This window comes from Phoenix dactylifera, chromosome 11, assembly GCF_051530095.1.
Source record: "Phoenix dactylifera cultivar Ajwa chromosome 11, Ajwa_hap1_PhDact_Kaust_v1.1, whole genome shotgun sequence".
In the NCBI taxonomy this organism is placed as follows: domain Eukaryota; kingdom Viridiplantae; phylum Streptophyta; class Magnoliopsida; order Arecales; family Arecaceae; genus Phoenix; species Phoenix dactylifera.
In genome coordinates this window covers 17,659,305-17,678,909 of record NC_143200.1, presented here as the reverse complement: position 1 = coordinate 17,678,909, position 19,605 = coordinate 17,659,305, and the positions used below count along the sequence as shown (strand labels likewise).

Sequence of the window (19,605 nt, the reverse complement as noted above, 5' to 3'; positions counted from 1 at the left end):
TTGTCACCTCCCAAAACTGTTAGGAAAGTCAGATCTTTTTTAGGGCATGCGGGTTTTTACCGCCGCTTTATCAAGAATTTCAGTAAATTGTCGAAACCCTTATGCGATTTGTTGGCGAAAGATGCTACTTTTAATTTTTCGCCAATTTGTATAACTGCTTTCGAAAGACTAAAGTCTGAACTAACTTCAGCACCCATCATAAGGAGTCCTGATTGGAGTCGTCCTTTTGAAATCATGTGTGATGCATCCGATTATGCCATAGGTGCTGTCTTAGGTCAGCGAGTAGAGAAGCTTCCCCATGTGATTCATTATGCAAGCAAAACTCTGAATGACGCCCAACTTAACTATTCTACCACTGAAAAAGAATTGTTGGCAGTGGTTTTTGCCCTAGATAAATTTCGTCCCTACCTGATAGGATCTAAGGTTCTTGTTTATTCCGATCATGCCGCCCTTAAGTACCTTCTCACAAAGAAGGATGCTAAGGCAAGGCTCATTCGTTGGATCCTATTGCTCCAGGAATTTGATCTCGAAATTCGAGATAAAAAAGGATCTGAAAATGTTGTAGCTGACCACTTGTCCAGATTAATTGTTGAATCATCTGGAGAATCCATGCCTGTGTCCGAGACCTTTCCTGATGAACAATTAATGATGATTTTCCATACCAATGTTCCGTGGTATGCTGATGTAGTCAACTACCTTGTTACTGAGCAAATGCCCAGCTCTTGGACCAAACAAGAGAAATTTCGCTTCCTAGCTCGTGTAAAATGGTATTTTTGGGATGAACCATACCTGTTCAAATACTGTCCTGATCAAATCATCAGACGATGCATCCCTGAACACGATCAAAGGAATGTCCTTTCCTTTTGTCATGACCACGCTTGTGGTGGTCATTTCAGTGGTAAAAAGACGGCTGCAAAGGTCTTGCAGTGCGGATTCTATTGGCCCACACTATTTCACGACTCACACGAGTATTGCAAATCATGTGACCGATGTCAAAGACTAGAAAAAATTTCAAGAAAAAATGAGATGCCCCTGAACCCAATCTTAATTGTAGAAATCTTTGATGTTTGGGGTATTGATTTTATGGGTCCTTTTCCCATGTCATTTGGGCACCAGTACATACTCCTAGCTGTTGACTATGTATCTAAGTGGATTGAGGCTATCGCGTGTAAGACCAATGATCACAAAGTAGTGATCAAGTTTCTTAAGGAGTCTGTCTTCGCTCGCTTTGGCACCCCTCGTGCTATCATTAGTGATGGGGGGAAACATTTTTGCAATAGAATTTTTAAAGCCCTTGCTAGGAAGTACAACATCACCCATAAGGTCGGCACACCATATCATCCACAAACGAGTGGACAAGTTGAGATTTCCAATAGAGAAATCAAGACCATCCTTGAGAAAACTGTCAATCCATCTCGAAAGGATTGGTCCCTTAGGTTAACAGATGCATTGTGGGCATATCGTACGGCCTACAAAACACCAATTGGAATGTCCCCATACAGGATTGTCTATGGCAAAGCTTGCCATTTACCTGTCGAGTTAGAACACAAGGCCTATTGGGCAATCAAACGCTTAAATTTCGATCTCGACAAGGCAGGAAAACATAGAAAGCTTCAGCTCGACGAGCTTGAAGAAATTAGGAACGATGCTTACAAGTGTGTTAAGAAGTACAAGGATCGCATGAAAGTCATGCATGATAAAATGATTACTCGTAAAGAGTTTTACCAAGGACAAAAAGTTCTCTTATATGATTCTCGATTACATCTATTCCCTGAAAAACTTAAATCCCGCTGGACTGGCCCATACACAGTAGAGAAAGTACACCCGCATGGTGCAGTAGTAATATGCAATACTAAAGATGGTAGGTCATTTCAAGTTAATGGACATCGTTTAAAACCATACCTTGAGTATTTGAGTCCAGAAGTCGAGGAGACACTTCTGACCGACCCTGTTTATCATGAATGAATTATAATTGTCTGGCTGAAGACATAAAACTTAGCGCTCTTTGGGAGGCAACCCAACATGTAAGTTTCTTTTATAAAAAAAAACATCAATAAATTACTAACATGCAGGTTTGGAGGATTTTGCCCCAACTTTCAATTAACCCACCCATATCAGGTACTTCTCCTCTGTCCTCTTACTGCTTTAAATTTTCTTTAACATTGAGGACAATGTTAGATTTAGGTTTGGGGGTATTTTTACGCATTTTATAAAAAAAAAGGTTTTTAGTTAAAATTTTTGAAAAAAAAAATATATACAACACACAAGGTATATAAAATCTAAGAGCCCAATGACTAGTTGGAAGTAGTGCAAAGTAAGTTCTTTTTATTAAGTTCCTTTTAGTGAGTTGTAAGCTAATTAGTGCTTTGAATTTCACAACACATCTGGCCTGCATTTTCTAAGGTATAGGTTCGACATTGTGTTGAGAATATGGTAGCAACCTCGAATCCTGATGAACCATCTTTTTCTGATCCAAAAAAAAAAAAATGGTGGATTTAGTCAGGTACATCGAAAAGGGCTACCTACTGTTAAAGGTCAGCAGGCCTGTGATGAGGAACCCGAGCATAGGTCCGTAGAGGAGTCTTAATGCCCGACACCTCATGCCAATTGGTGTGAGAATTGTCGACTAATTGCTCGCTACATGGAGGAATCATCACAGGAGTAAAAGTGCACAATATATACATTATCATTTCTCTTTAATGCAAAAAAAAAAAAAAAACAAAAAAAAATGAAAATGAAAAAAAAAATGTATATTGACCTTAAGAAAGACAATAGTGTGAAAGCCGTCGTTGTAAAAATTCGAGTAAATTGGAATATTACAGATAAATTCCATGAGGTATTAAAGTAAACATCCACAGCTCTCGAAATCCTGCAGAAAAGATGATTTTGAATCAGCAAATAGGTCTTGTCCGACCAATTCTTGGAAACTACTAATATTAGCGATATTTTGGAGATCCAAAACCTTAGCTTGTGCATGGTCCAAACTTCACTGAGCACTCAAGTATAAATAAGTCTTACAACTTCCTAACGGAAAACCTAATAACTTCAACTTAAATTGCATACTAACCTAGAAATTGGGCTACTTAGTAATTAAAACCTTGTGTGCTTTTGAAATTCTTATCAGTTATGTACTTGAAATTAGACTTTCATTTCACAAACCAAATTTTATTTTGGGATTGAAGTTTGTGGGTAACTTCACTGCAAACTCTCACGAGACAACACTCGTCCACTAGGGTAACCTAGGGGTTTAACGGCTTGTTGCACGTGCTAAGTGCAGTCGTAATGCTCTACGAAAGTGAGTATTTATCTTAGTTCATGTATATTTATATATATATAATAAATAAAACTTTTGCACTCTCATTTTATCATTGTCGCACTAAATTGCTAGAGACTAGCAATAAGCTGGTTGGAGGGTGTGATGAGAGCACAAAAGTGCAATCGTCTGACCATTTTAATTAGTATTTTAGCTAATTATTAATAATAAAATTAACTAATTAACGTGGTATTTGTGTTTGAGTGCAGTAATCCAAGAAACCAATTAACATTAGGTTTGAGCCCAATGCCCGGCAGCCCGAGCTCAAGTCAAGCCAGCATCTTCCAGGGCCTGCACATCCTGACTTCATCCCACTATACATCACAACATCGCGAGCACCTCCATGTCCGCATCCAATGACCCAGATCAGCATCATCCATGCCTTCCTTTCTTGCACCCAACGCGGCTCCAGCCCCTCAACCGCGATCACAGCAGCATCCCAGCACATTCCAGCTTCACCCCGTGCTAAAGAATGAAAGAAGGAAGTAGGAAGCTTCCAGCAGCTGTCCATCTCCCGTTCCACCGCGTGCCAGATCCCGCACCGCTTCCTCCGCGATACCTCCAGTGATTCCCATGCCATGAACGCCCCAATCCATTGACCCAAAGAAGGAAACCTCTCTTCCGCACCAGCCCGCCTCTCAACCAAGGTCCAAAGAAGGAATCATGAGCCGGAATCCTAGCCTCCACGCCATCAACGCGTTCACAGCAAATCTCAGCTCCCAGCATCGCGGCCGAGCCGGATTCGAGATCCCAGCGCCTTCCTTCCGCATCAGCCCGTCCGCGTTCATCAAGCATCCAGCAACTGTCTGTGGGCCAAAGAAGAAGATGGATATTCTTCCATCTGTGAAGCATTCCTCCCGGGGATCCCGCACCGCGTCGCCATCTTCCTTCTCCATTTGAAGATCCCGTGCCAGCATCGCTTCCAATCCGGTGATCTCCTTCCTCTGCATCGGAATCCCAGCCGTGATCCACTCCTTCCACGATCCGAATCCCAGCTCATCCCGCCTCTGCACCCATGGATCCACGGCATCCCGTAATCCACATGCTCCCAGCGCCCGGATCTCGTCCGTGATCGACTCCTCCCCGCGTCCTCACCGCGTCTGCCATCTTCCTTCCGCATCAGGCCCGTCCGCGGCTATAAAAGGAGAAGGAGGAAGAGAAGAGGGGGGAGCTCGGTTGGAGGTGGAGGCCAAGAGAGGAGTCGGCTGGGTGTTGAGAAGAAGAAACAGAGCAAGTGCTCTGTTCTTGGGAAGAAGAAGAACATAAAAAAATTATTTTATGTTGGAAGTCCACCGTGGGAGTGGGAGAGAAAGAGAAGTGATTTTTTTCTTTGTTTTCTTTTCTTTATTTTATTGGCAAAATAGGGGAGTATTAGGCCTCTAATCTCCACTTTTATTTGTAATCAGTTTTCTTTTTATGAAATCCATCAATTTTCTTTTATGCAATCTATGTTCTAAGTTTCAGTTTAATTCCTGCAATTTATTTTATTTGTACTGAAAATCTTATTTAAATATTTTTCTTTGCTGCTTGACCGCTACTCTGCATTACATTCTCAATTACAAAGTTTTCTTTCTTTCTTTTGTTTATTCTTCAAGTAGAAAACATTCTCTAGTAGACCAGAGAATCATTCAAACATCCCCGACGTAATGTTTTCCTTTGATCATTCAAAAATCAATTTTGAATCCGAGTGAACGTTTTTATTTTTAAGCAACTCCAATCGCCTCCCTGTGGATCGACCTCTTACAACCACTATTCTTCGAGTAGGAAAGGTAAGAGTAGAAATTTAAATTTAACTTCTGTTCGTCGGTTCTAACAACGATTTGTCTAGCATATTTTTAGTTAGACAGGAAAGGACGAACAATTAACACAACTATTGAGGCTATATCAAATTAGAAATGCAAATTAACTTGATACATCATTGATAAATGGCACACCCTCGATACACTCATGATACATTAGGATTATATGGTCAAAACCACTCTCAAGATTGATAAACGATATAAATTTGTAATAGAGAATGGTAGAAAGCTCAAGAATTCATTTTGACAAAGTTTCACGTTAAAAATACCTAAAAGGGCAATTCGGTAATTTCTACTGTTAAGGGTATGAAACTTTATTGTGCCATGCATCATAATTTGCTTGGAATATCATATTGTTGTTTCAATGTACATAACTAACCTTCAAAGTGCAGAAAAATATGGTTAGAGTCGACCCCAATTAGTTTGGAGTCGACCCCGATACGTTTGGCACGCCTTTGGAACACTTGGCACAAAGTAGGAGTCGATCCTAGAAGAGGTGGAGTCGATCCCGGCACATCAAGAAACATTCTGGCATATTCTAGCACTTATGGCACGGATGAACAGTACTTGGGTCGACCCAAGTGAAAGTTGAGTCGACCCCATCCTCAAGCCTCAAGAAATAAAGTCTCTGGAATCCCTGAGAGGGTCGACCCTAACTGAACTTGAGTAGACCCAACCTTGGGTCGACCCAACCTTGAGTCGACCCAACCTTGAGTCGACCCCAGAAAAAGTTGAGTCGACCCTAGATTGAAATGTCAAGAAAACAAGTCTCTGGAATCCCTGAGAGGGTCAACCCAAGTGGAAATTGAGTCGACCCAACTGATCCTTGAGTCGACCCAAAAAGAGTTGAGTCGACCCAAGTGAAGGAAGGCTGAAATACAAGGTTCTGGATTTTCTGAGAGGGCCGATCCAAGAAAAGCTTGAGCTGACCCAAGTCTGATGAACAGTGGTTTGGGTCGACCCCAGAAAAGTTTGGGTCGACCCAAGCACGGGCAGAAGCATAACGGCTAGTTGTGCAGAAGTACTTTTTGGACTCCCAACGGCTATAAACGGCTAGTTTCTTCAATCCAACGGTCAGGAAGGACTATTTGGAGGTTGGAGAAGTATTTAAGAGGGAGTATTCATCAGAGGAAGTAAGCTTTGGAAAATACATCAAGTACATTCAAGAGAATACCCTAGCAAGGCAAGCTTCATTCAATTGCTTCATTCAAAGAGCCAAAAGGAAGTGGTTGAGCAGATTCCAAGAGACATTAAGAGCTCCACCAACCCTTGAAGAGTGAAGCAATCGTGACAAAGAAGAAAAGAGCCTTATTAAAGGGATAACTATATTCTAAACTCTTCTTTGTTGCTCATAATTGTTTTATTTGCTCATTTAGGAGCTTTAGTTCCTTGTTCTTTATTCTTGTTGTAAGATTTGTTGGTAAGCCCGTAAAACCAACATTGTAGGTTGTTGGTAAGCCCGTAAAACCAACGTAGGTTGTTGGTAAGCCCGTAAAACCAACGTAGGTTGTTGGTAAGCCCGTAAAACCAACGTAGGTTGTTGGTGAACCCGTAAAACCAATTGTGAAGGTTCGTTGGTGAGCCCGTAAAACCAACATAGGTTTTTGGTGATCCCGAAAAACCAAAGTGTAAAGGTTTTTGGATTGTGAGCCCGAAAAACAATCCAACTGTAATCCGCGGGATTATAGTGAATTCCCAAGGGGTCGCTTGGGGAGTGGACGTAGGTGCTTAGGAGAGCACCGAACCACTATATTTCTTGTGTGTTTGCTTTATGTATTGTCTTACTTTACTACAATTACTTACTCATCAATTAACTCGATTAAGGAATCAAAAAGTTAGAATAACCAATTCACCCCCCCTCTTGGCTTGTCACCTTGGACAACATCGGGGGTGCTTGACGAGTGGAGGAGGCATGGTGGAGGAAATTTTCATTGAGATTTTCAAACAATTGCCATGCCTCATGGTCACTTTTGAGCATAAAAGTTTTTCCACAAGAAGCATCAACCATCTGAGGGTTTCATTCATACAATCCATCATAAAAGCATTGCACTAATTGCCATTTAGGTATTTGATGATGCGGGCATTTTTGGAGTAAGTCTCTAAATTTTTTCCATGTTTCATGAAATTCTTTTCCGTCAGATTGGAAGAAGCTTGTGATCGCACGCCTAAATTGATTTGTTCTTCCTATGGAAAAATATTTCTTTAGAAATTCATGTTGCATTTGGGCCCATGAGAGGATAGAATTGGCTTCTAATGAATGGAGCCACTATTTAGCTCTATCCTTAAGGAAAAAAAGGAAACAACCTAAGTTTCAGAGCATCATCAGTGAAGTTCTGAATTTTGACAGTGGTGCAGATCTCAAGGAACTCATCAAAATGTTTGTATGGGTCTTCATTGTTGAGTCCATAAAAAGAGAGAAGCATTTGGATGACACTAGACTTAATTTCAAACTGTACAGCAACAGTGGTATCAGGTAGTCGAATATAAGATGGAGCGGTATAAATGGAAGGAGTAAAGTACTCCTTTAACAACTTGGGTTGTTCTTCAGCTATCTCAACAGGTGGAGCAGATCCTATGGTTCTATAGGTGCGGATTTCGGCTCGAAGGGCTCTAATATAACGCTCTATTTTAGAATCAAAAGGTTATTCAGGAGATCTGGAATGACACCCTAGCATACACTAATACTTTTTGGATCAGTCGAGTACAGTCAAGCATGCACTAAAAGAAAAATACATCAAATCCTTGTATTTGCCCTAAAATCACTAGACAGCTCCTAACTGGTTTGAAGAGGGCACCTAAGCCTCCAATCCGGTCTAATGAACTGAGTTGACCAGGTAAGCTCCCAAGTAAGTGGGGGGGTTACGATGCGTTGCAAAGGTCCCACTTAAAAACCACTTGCCTCGAACAGATGAACTGTCTCCCTTATAGGGATAAACCTTGCCTAGACATCAACTGAGCCACAAAGCAAAATTGGTACAACTTTCGGTGATCTTCGTCCTATTGAGCTCGAATGTCCCTAGGGGCCAACGTCTAATTGTTTTTAATTAAAGTGATAGCTATGTGCGAATTGGTTCATCTAATTTAGGCAAGAATCTGGTGATGAAATTCAGTTCTTATCTTGTTGGGGTGATTGCCCTTACTATGTGCGGATTTATTGGTGTATGTGTATCAAGCATGCATTCACACTTTTGCTGAAATTAAAATCAAACAATCACCACAAAATTTCAAGCTAATTGGGAATCAATTTAAATAAGAAAGATTTAGAAATTACCAAAGAGAATTTTTCCAGCATTTTTTTTTTATATAGGCAAACCCTCTACAGCATTCTTTTTCCAGCAGTTCCCTTTTTGATCGTCCTAGATTTCTTCTTCAATTCCTGATCAAATAATATCAAGAGAAAAATCAAAAATTAGTAAGAAAAAAAAAGAGATAAGAAAAGCAACAAAAATAGAAAATATTTTTATTTTATTTTAGATATATATTATTTTTGAAAGTAATTTTTTTTTATGAAGAGAAAAACAACTATGCTAGCAATCCCCGGCAACGGCGCCAAAAATTGATAGTCAACTTTAAAGACCACGCAATAGCACGTATCTGGTAGAATAGTGATTACGGGTATCGATCCACAGAAATTGGAGTCAGTTGTTTTCTTAAAAATATTTGAAAAGGAGAGTTTGTGAAGAATACTATACTAAGCAATTTAATAAGAAATACAATTAAAAAGATATCAGTTTGAGGAAACCTAGGGTAAGGAATTCACCACTATCATAGGAATAAAGATTAATGATATTTTTAATTTATTCTTGGATTAACATGCAAATTGGCTACAAGCCTAATAAGCATTCAAATAGAAATTCACAAAAGCAATTTAAGAAAAATCCATCTTCAGTTGGCATGAGATGTCAACCCTAAACTAAAGTGGTAGGATACCGCATCTTTCCTAAGCATGGATTATCTCATTCTTACTTAGTGATCATGAAGAATACTTGCATAAACATCATACTTAAAATCACAGACCCTAAGTATGAGGTAAAAGGATATTCAATAAGATCAATTAGGTTCATACAATTTCAAAAATAAAATAAAAAAAATACAAGAACCGTTGTCGCCTTTGTTAGGGCTGCATCCAGCCCTAGTGCAGAGCTTAGCCTTCCATGGTATGGGGGGTAGCAGCAGCGACGCAGAAGGCCATCACGATCGGGTTCCACCCTACCTCATCCCCACTGGCTTTTCTCTTCTCCAGAACTAACAATTGATGGAATATTCTATCCTCTCAAAACTGCTGCCCCTGTTCAACGTCGACTCCCCATTTTATTAGCTACCAACTCCTCCTCTCTCCTCCCCTGTTTCCTTTGTGGTTGTTCCCAGTGGAGGCTTGATCATATCCGCGGATGTTGGGATGCACGCGGGCAAGACGCGTGAGCGAAGATCATGGGATTCGGCTTCAGAAGTTCATCGCTATAGCTGCGGATGGCTGGCTAGCTCGGGCGATTACTTGCAGCTGGCTAGGATCAATCCGGAAGATTGCTGGGGCGTGGATAACGGGGACGATGCACACGGCTGAAAGAGCTATTCGGGATGCTCATCTGGTTGCTGGGAGTGGGATATCCGGATGGCTTTTTGAGTTAGATCCATGGGTGAGCAGCTGGGAGGATGGAGTCGGATCCATGCGGACAGTGGATGGATGCTGCTGGTTTGGATTTGGTTCGGAAGAAGTGAAGAGCCGTGAGCTGGGATTTGATCTCGAACGCTTCGAGTGGGAAGATTCGTTCGGCTGGGAACAGAAAAACTCTTCCGTGATGCTCGGAATGGCTGGAAAACAGGAGATGATTCATGGGATTCGGCAGCTTGGGCGTTGGATAAAAATCAGGGAGTGAAGGTGCTGAAGTTAATCCGGATGTTGGGACTCTCTTCCGAAGTAAGAGAAGGTTGTGAGCTCATCCGTGAATAGGGGCGAGATGATGTGGAAGCCGATCTTGGATGGGAGGAATCCGGAAGAAGATCTGGAAGGAGATCAAATCTGGAAGATGGTTTGATGCCACTCGGAAGAAGCTGGAAATCTTAGATTTGCTGGAGAATTAAGAATGGGAGGGAGTTTGGGACTTATCCGAAGCAGGGGATAAGATTGTAATCTGAACGGGAGAAAGTCTGGATTCGGTTTCGTGAGAGGATGGGCGCGAGGGAAATCTGGGAAGGTTCACTGGCTTGATCCGAAGAAGAGGAAAGAGGCTGTCGCGAATGAGAACAATCCGGAGAAGATGGGATCTTGGCTCTATCTTGGTTCCGAGTGACATGCAAACGGGCTGAAGAGAGAGACTCAGATTGGTTGAAGCTAAAACAGGGTAGGATGACGTGGAAGCTTTGGATGCGGAAGGGAAGGACGTGCACATGACTGAGATGCGAATGGGTGTGGTCGGTTGGGTTCCAACATGGATGAGAGAAGTTTGTTATGTTCTTTGGACATCGGAGGGAAGAGTGACGTGGAACATGGGAGATAATGTGTGAGACTTCACATGTGGATGGCTTGCACGTGAAAGGGTAACTTCATGCACACGTGGAGGAAAGCAATCCACACATGGAACAGGTTGGGACTAATTGGTGAATGGGATGACTTGACCTGCACATATTAGACTCGACCAATAAAAATAAAGAAAATCAATCAAACTTGAATAATTTATTTAAAATGAAATGATAAAGGAGAACACATTTTCTCATGTTTAAATTTAAAATATGTACCTAAAAATAATAATAAGTGCTATGTAAAATAGATAACTTTATTCATTATTTAGCACTTATCACACCCCCAACCTACATTTTGCTAGTCCTCGAGCAAAATAAAAAACTAACTCATTTTTGCAGGAATCGCGATTGCATTTACCATATGCAATAAGGCTTTAAACTCCTAGGTGGCCCTAGTGGATAAGTTTTGTCTCGTGAGGGTTTCCGGCGCAGCTACCCACAAACTGCTGTCGAAAGAATTTATTTTATTATTTTATAAAATCTAATTTCAAATGCATTAATTGCCAAGAATTTCAAAAGCACACAAAATTTTAATTACTAAGTTAGCCCAAATTCTAGGTCAGTATGAAATTTAAGTTGAAGTCATTAAGTTTCTATTAAAGAGTTGTAAGGCTTATTTATACTTGGGTGCTCGATGATATCTGGACCACATACAAGCTAAGGCTTTAGATCTCCAAAATACTGCTAAAACTAGTAGTTTCCAAGAATTGATTGGATAAGACCTAATCACTGATTCAAAATACTGCTAAAGCTAGTGTCCTAAGCCAAGACAAGGTGGTCTTCTTTAGGACAAGAGGATTAGAAGCAAATTTAGAAAGAAGAAGAAAATTAGAAAGGAAGGAAAGCAAGCTATTAGAGTTCTTTAGAAGAATTCTGCATTAAGGATCAAAGTCTTTGGAGCTAAAGTCTTAAATCAAGTTTTCGTGTGGATCATCATTGAAGGGCGGACACTTGGATGCCTCGTGGAGATCATTCATATTGGATTAGCATTAGAGGTATTCTTTTATTCCTATATTTATATTTATATATTATTTGATTATTATCATAAAGATGATCTAGGCTTATAAGGGTTTCATATTAAGGGACTTTATTAAAAAAAATTTAAAATTTCTAGCTTCCGCTGCCCATTATAACATGATAAAACCTTTCATCAGGGTCGACTCCAAACTCCTTGGGGTCGACTCTAACCCTGTTTTTTGCACTTGAAGATTAGTTTAGCACATTGAAGTAATAAAAAGATACTCCAATTAAAGTGATGAAGTATGGCACATTCAAGTTTCATTTCTTTAATTAACAGAAATACGGAAATACCTTATCAAGAGAAACTTCACTCTTAGTTTGATCAAACTGAAAATTATATTTTCTCTCAAGTTCCTCTAGTAGAATTATCATTGGATGAGTTCTCGAAGGTCATATTAAACATTGTAGATGAATGTATTAAGTTCGTTGGATGTATCGAGAGTGTATCACTTCTCTCTTCATTGAGTATCTATTTACTTGATTAACTTTGTTAATTATATTGGTACTTTTCTATGGCCTTCATGGTTTTGTAAACATCAAAATAACATTGTGATTTTTACCATATAACCCCTAAAGTAATCTTTAGGAATATCAAAATTTTAAATAGAACTAGAATAATTAAATTAATTATAAATTTAATTATAATAATCTAACAAATAACTCTGAGACTCGAACTCTATGTTTGACTTATCAGAGGCTAAGCACCCTGTAGCTCTAAAAGAAAAAACAAAAGAGATGGTGCAAGCTTTATATCCCAATCAGAATTCTCTACACTCATACCAATATTGATAAACTAAATTTAAAATAGAGATTAGCTGTAAACCATATCAAAATGCAGAAAAATCACAAAACATTTTGCTGATTATTCAACATAGCTCAAATATATCCATATAAATATGCACACATAAATGTAAATCATCAAACATAGAACTCATTTCAAGAAAATATATCAGACATATCATCAAACTAAAACTTTTTATTCAACGGTGATTTCATATAACTTATTTTTCATTATTAATCAGATTTTTAATTAATAATTATCTTTTTGATTTGGACTATCGATGGTCACACTTCGGCGTGTGACTATGAAAGCACAATTCTGCACTTCAGTCTATTGTAGCAAACCAGAATATCCGTGCTTTGGCCCGTAGTGGCAAACCATAATATCGTGTTTCGGCTATGGTGGCAAACAAAAATATCTATATATCAGCCCAAGATGGCAAACCAATGTGTCACAATTCATTCTGTGACTGGCAATCTATAACGTGTCTTGTCAAAATCCTCTCATTCAGAAATCAAATTGTTCAACATCATCCATACAAAAGAAAATATAATTTTATATTATATTTCTTGGCAAATTCAAAATAACCAGCATCTGTTCCAAACAACCAAAATTATATTCCAAACAACCATAATCACTCATATTTTATACGTCTATACTACAAAGAGGGAGTCAAATTTGGAGTGTAGCCAAGCCTAAATCCAGTTGCCTCTATCATCGTTGGATCGGTATGGATCTTGATATCCAGAAATCCGCCATCAACAATAGCCTCTCCATCTTTATATCCAAAAAAAAAGACAGAGTTATTACTAGGACGGAACAATGCTCATACCTTTTTCGTTCTCATTCAAGTATAATACTCATTTTTCATAAGATAGGATGTGACGCTACCTTCTTTCTCTCCGCAGCCCTAGGCTAGACCACTATGTATTTATTTCAGCCGGTGTGATCCAATGGAGTGGAAACAAATATTATAAAGATGGTGGCATTAACACCAAAAATAGTTCACGTGAATAAACATTGTGCAAGAATACCTAGCCAAAGAACGAGCTATAGAACACCATGAGTCTGTAAAATCTTTCAAATAAACTATACATTTTTCCTACAGTGGTATGCAAAGTATTACATTATGAGTCCCCTCTATCTGCAGCACATTGATTACTATGAGCTTCCTCGCTTGCTTCATGGAGGTAATTCTCCAAATGTGCATACTTCAATTGTTTCAAAAAGTTAGCATGGTGAGAAATATAGAAAAACAATAAACAATTGAATTGATCAAGAAATTAAAAAAATGTATAATTATTAATGCATAACTAGATCTGTAAATGATACATTTGCCCATGCACATTGACACTTGTAAATAGTCCTAGTTTGTGGTGTAGCCAGAAACACTACTAAATGGTCATTCTATGGCCGTGTGGCCAACATACTATGCAACATGAAGCTTGAGGAACATGTACGTGGAATAAATGTGCATTGCCACATGCAGCTATGAAGGACCCATTGTATCAAAGACTATATAAACAAAACACATGCATAAAACCCATGTAAAAATATATAATACTTGATCCACATAATATGCCCCTAAAAAGAAAGGTAGATGACATATCAAACATGTTTGTATTATGATCCACATAAATATATTAAATAGATAGGATAATTAATCGTACACAAAGCTTATACATATTTATTTTAAGAAAAAATTGATAGAGATTGAATATTAATTATATCTATATTTTTTCTATCTAAATATGGATATAAGTCTGATACTTTTTGGATATATTTCAGATCTCGAGTGAAATACAATAATAAAAGCTAAATAGATGACATGGCCATAAAAGATAGATACAAAATCCACATTGCATCTGATGCACCTTAGGTAATTATTACCTACGATATAATTATAAAACTTACATAAAAATGGATTAAACCAAGAATTTGAATATTTATCTAATCTGATTTCTATTTAAAATATATTAAAAATTAAAACATAACATATATAATACAAAGTGTTCAATGTTTTCCGGTAAATACCATTATTACTTTCTAACTATAGTATGAATGAAAAGAATCATGAATTATCTTTTCTAAAGAAGTTTTCAAAAAAAGTAGATTTGTAGGAATATAATAAATTATCGATATTTTTAAATATTTTCTAAAAACTTTAAATATTATAAAGAAAGTTATTCTCTTTTTCTTTTTTTTAAAAAGAAGAGGATTTAATTTTTTGAGAGTAATTAATTATTAAAATATGAAATACCATGACATATTTGAGAATACCATAATAGAATCTCAGTGAAATGTTCTTTAGATTTGTAAAATATAACCATACAGAATCTGAGTAAATCTTTTCTTTATATTTGTACTTATCTCAAACCCCATTTTATTGGAGATAAATAGACCACCATCCCTCTCTTCCCCTCCATCCAGAAGCACCCAAACAACCTCCATTTCTTCTTTTCCTCGATTTTGGTTGAAGACAACCTCCATTTCTAGTACCATAGGTACAACTACAATGAACAATATGATCACCACCAAACTCTTGCCATCCACTTTCTTTACCATGGGCATGCCTTCAATGAGCCAATTCACTGTCGAGACCCTCCTCAGCCCCACCCTCCTCTTCCTCACCTTTCTATTCTTCTTTTTTCTTCTCCACCCCTCCGTCCAAACCATACTTACGAGTTTCAAGGATTGTCGTCTTCCTCCAGGTTCGACATCTTGGACAATATTTGGTAGCCTCCTCACAATGCTCCGCCATAAGCCTCACTTCCGTTGGATCTTAAAAATTGCTGAGGGAAAGGACATCACATGCATCCGCCTTGGCAGTACTCATGTCATTGTTGTGAACTCTCCAGAGCTTAGCCGTGAGTTTCTTAAAAAACAAGATGCAAATTTTGCATCAAGGCCGCTAACCATGGCCACTGAGTACTCTGGTCGGAATTTTCTCTCGGTTGTCATCGCTCCTTGGGGCGAGCAATGGAAAAAAATGAGAAGGGTGGTGGCATCAGAGATCCTCAACACTTCAAGGCTCCATTGGCAATCAAAGCTACGCACTGAGGAGATCGACCATATTGTCAAGTATATACATAACCAATGCGAGAAATTGGAGGAACCCGTTATCAATGTTAGGCTTGCAACACGATACTACACTGGCAACACTATAAGGAGGATGATATTTGGAGTAAGGCATTTTGGCGAGGGTGGAGAGTATGGAGGACCGGGCAAGGAGGAGCTGGAGCATGTGGATGCGGCATTCAAGGTGCTATCTTTTATCTATGCCTTTTGTGCATCAGATTTTATGCCATGGTTGAGGTGGTTGGACATTGATGGGCATGAAAGGAACATGAAGGAGGCCATAAGGGTGATAAACAAATATCACGATCCTATTATTGAGGAAAGGATGCAAAAGTGGAGAGGTGAGAAGGAGAAAGAGGTTAAAGGGGCTAAGAGGGAAGTGGAGGACCTCCTTGATGTTTTCATTTCATTGAAAGATAACAAAGGGAGACCTTTGCTGACAATGGAGGAGGTCAAGGCTCAATGTCAGGTAAGATTCTTTTTCACAATATTTATTTGGATTATTTTTGAGTAAAATTGAAGATAGACCACCAATAGTTTTACTGCCTACTTGTTACACATTTCGATTTTAGAGTCACCGATCTTCCATAACCTTGTCGGTTTTTTATATAACCGTGTAGATGAAGAATTTTAATTTGTTGTGGCTGATGAATGGAAAAACAATCTCACCTTGCAGGAACTAGTCTTTGCAACTGTAGACAACCCATCCAATATAGCCGAATGGTCATTGGCCGAGCTACTGAATCGACCTAAGATCCTTCAGAAAGCCATGGAAGAGTTGGACCGAGTGGTTGGAAAGGACAGGCTGCTCCAAGAGTCTGACCTCCCCCAACTTCCTTACCTCAGGGCATGTGCTCGTGAAGGCCTTCGTCTCCACCCCGTGGCCCCCTTCAATCTGCCGCATGTCGCCTTGGCTGATGCCACTGTTGCCAATTACTTTATCCCAAAGGGGAGCCAAGTTCTGCTGAATCGAGTTGGGCTGGGCCGAAACGAAAAGGTCTGGGATGACGCACCCCGATTCAACCCAGACCGGCACTTGAAGAATGGGTCAACTGATGTTGGGCTTGCTGAACCAGACCTACTATTCATCTCATTCGGTACGGGCCGTCGTGGGTGCATGGGGGGTTCTTTAGGAAGCGTCATGACTTATATGCTACTAGGTAGGCTTCTTCAGGCATTTGATTGGAGCTTGGCACCGGGGGAGCTTGGTGTGGACCTCTCAGAGGATAATAGAAGCCTTTTTATGGCCAGACCTTTTCATGCTTGTGCTAAGCCACGACTGGCATTTTTAGCAAACTTATAAGTCCGAAAGATCAGTCCCATTGGCTCAACCCAGATCATTGTCAAACTTGAGAATAATCAATAAATGTATTTCAAAATTGGTTTACTTAGTCATATAACGAGCACATTTTTTTCAAAGCACCTCTAAGATACGTACCCTGAGTCGGAAGCACCTTTACGATCAGGAGTTACAGTCTTCTCTTGGTTTGTGATGTTGGTAACTCATATTAGAGAGAAAATATAGAAGTAGAAAAAAAGGTGGGGTTGACGCCCCTCCCTTGTAGCCTATGGTTCGATTGCAAAGTAGGTGGAGGAGCCACCCCGAGATTCACAAGCACTTGAGGAGGAGAGAGTAAAAGAGATAGAGGATAGAGGGAGATAGAAAAAGAAAAAGTGTGCGAAGAGAGGAGGGGTTTGACAGTACTTGGGGAAGAGATAGGAGGAAGAGAGAGAAAAGATATGGGAGGGACCCCCTATGATGAGTGGAGAGTCAATCATGTGTACATAAGAGAGGGTAACGGCCCCCTATGCCTCGTCGACTAAATGTGGTCTTTTGTGATGGAATATGGGGCTAGGGGGCTTTTCTAGAGTTTCATGCGTAATCCACATATATATTTGAATCCTCAAAGAATATTTCAATGAATATCATCAAATATTTTCCAGCCCAAACCTTAAACGATATTTTATAAATGAACCTGAACTTGACACCAAAATAATAAACTTCAAGCTATAAGTAACATCACAATACCCTATATCAAGTTGAACTTCCAAAATCACTTATATACTACTAAACAAATAATTACAATATACAATAATATTCCATGGCTAGTACTCAACTTAATTTTAGTCAAAATCTAATTTAAACATAACCTAAAATACAAATTGCTCCATCGAGAAAACTTTCAAAATAGTTTATTCATACTTTGGTTGCAAGCACAGTTAGTAGGATTCTAGTTTTAATAAGCATCTCAAACAAATTTTAGATAAGATAACATGAAATTACCAACAACATAAGCAAACAAAGATATTGGTTTGCCTAATTTCTACCCATCTTCCAAACTTTTTGATGAACCTAAGAATCCTAAATGCTACGCTCCATACGATTATTTTAATCACGATCTCTAGTAATCTTAAACCTAAGCTCTGATACCACTAAATCTACCACGCTCCGAACTTGGAGCGCAACAAACGTCGTACACTTGTACGGCAAAAAATACAGGGATGCAAGGCTACAAATAATATTAAAGCAATAACAAATTTTAATTTTTTTTTAATCAATAATTTATTCAAATCATTCTGACAATTGTTTCAATGTAACATGTGCTGACATAAATTAACTATTCTTGCTAGTCTAACTAAAATGCTAATAACTAAAAGTATTTTCAGAAAATTTAGCGCGCTCCCCAAATCACAAGCGATCATGCGTCTATGCATCTGGATCTAGAAAATAGAAAAATATAGTTATTAGCAACACTCACCCAGTAAGCAATATAACACCCCAAAGTGGGGACAAAGCATGTCAGATATTTAATTAAAACACAAAATAATGATTGAAAAATAAATCATCCATAATACATATTTTTCTTTCAATTTTTTTATTATTTCTATAAACTGATGCTAGAAACCAATATCAGGTTATGGCCATCTAACCCAGTGGCATGGATCGCACAAAATGCCAGAAGCCACTATTATTAACCACCGGTGGCAACCGTGTCCAAATATAAATATTTTAATCACCGGTGGTGCAGTATCGAAACCAGTTTCAAATAGATTATAAGTCGACAAGGCCAACGAATAATCTACATGAGCGGCCCAAAATGGATAACACAGACCAAAATGGATGAACACTGTCCAAAATGGATGAATTCAGACTAAATAAATGAACACGGCCCAAATAGATAAATAAGGCCCAAAATGAAGTTTTTCATCATGTTGAACTAAGCAACAAGGAGGAAGGGTGAAGAGGAAGATGAGAGGGAGGAGAGGCTGAAAGAGGTGGCTGATGGCCTCACGATGGCTCAGCCAGTAACTCATGAGTAACTCATGTTAGCACAGTGGCGCGAACTGTGGCACAGCCAGAGGCGAGTGTCGCAGTGGTTCGGCCATTCATCAGACAACAAAGGAAGGGAAAAAAAGAAAAGGGGCAGATCCTCAACCTGCCTTAGGTGGAGCTTCTTTGGCCAAGGGAGGAGTAGGAGGACTAACCGAGGCATGGTGGATGCAATGGATCTCGCGGCGACGACAGTGAATTTCGGCAAAACATGAACAACATTGCTCGGCCTAGAAAAATAGAGCAGTAGGACAAGAGGGTCTTTCCAGGGGCGATGCTCAGCCAGGGTGGCACGCCGGCCACCGGAGAAGGAGGAGAAGTAGGGAAGAGAGGGAGTAGAGGGAGGAGGAGGCACGACGGGGCTCGAAGGTGGATCGATTGTCGAGGGTAGAGGGATTTATAGAGAGGGTCGTGGCTCATTCACCACGGTGATTCTCGTGGCAGTTGAGCGTGATCGGTGGCCGTTCAAAGCGGACATGGAGTTGCCGCAGAGCTGCGATGGATTCTGCACTTGTCATGCGAAGAAAGATGGAGTAGGGGATCGCGATCATGATCCTTTATTCTGGCTTCTCCTCAGGCCATAAGCTGAAGCCCGTTGTGCCAACTGACTTTAGCCCAATGCAGGCTATTCAGGGCCTGTTCTTACACATCGGCCCACCCCAAGAGAAAACTTAGTGGCCCACCATTGCCAGCTTTTCAGCCCACCAACCAATGCCATTGTCAGTGTCGCATACCACCTTCCACAAACCATCTTGCTGATTAT

At 39.6% G+C, this 19,605-nt stretch overlaps 1 pseudogene; it reads left to right on the top strand.

The window, feature by feature from the left end:
* Positions 1–14,996: 14,996 nt before the first annotated feature.
* Positions 14,997–16,186, top strand: LOC148700686 (tryptophan N-monooxygenase CYP79A68 pseudogene; annotated as a pseudogene).
* Positions 16,187–19,605: the final 3,419 nt, after the last annotated feature.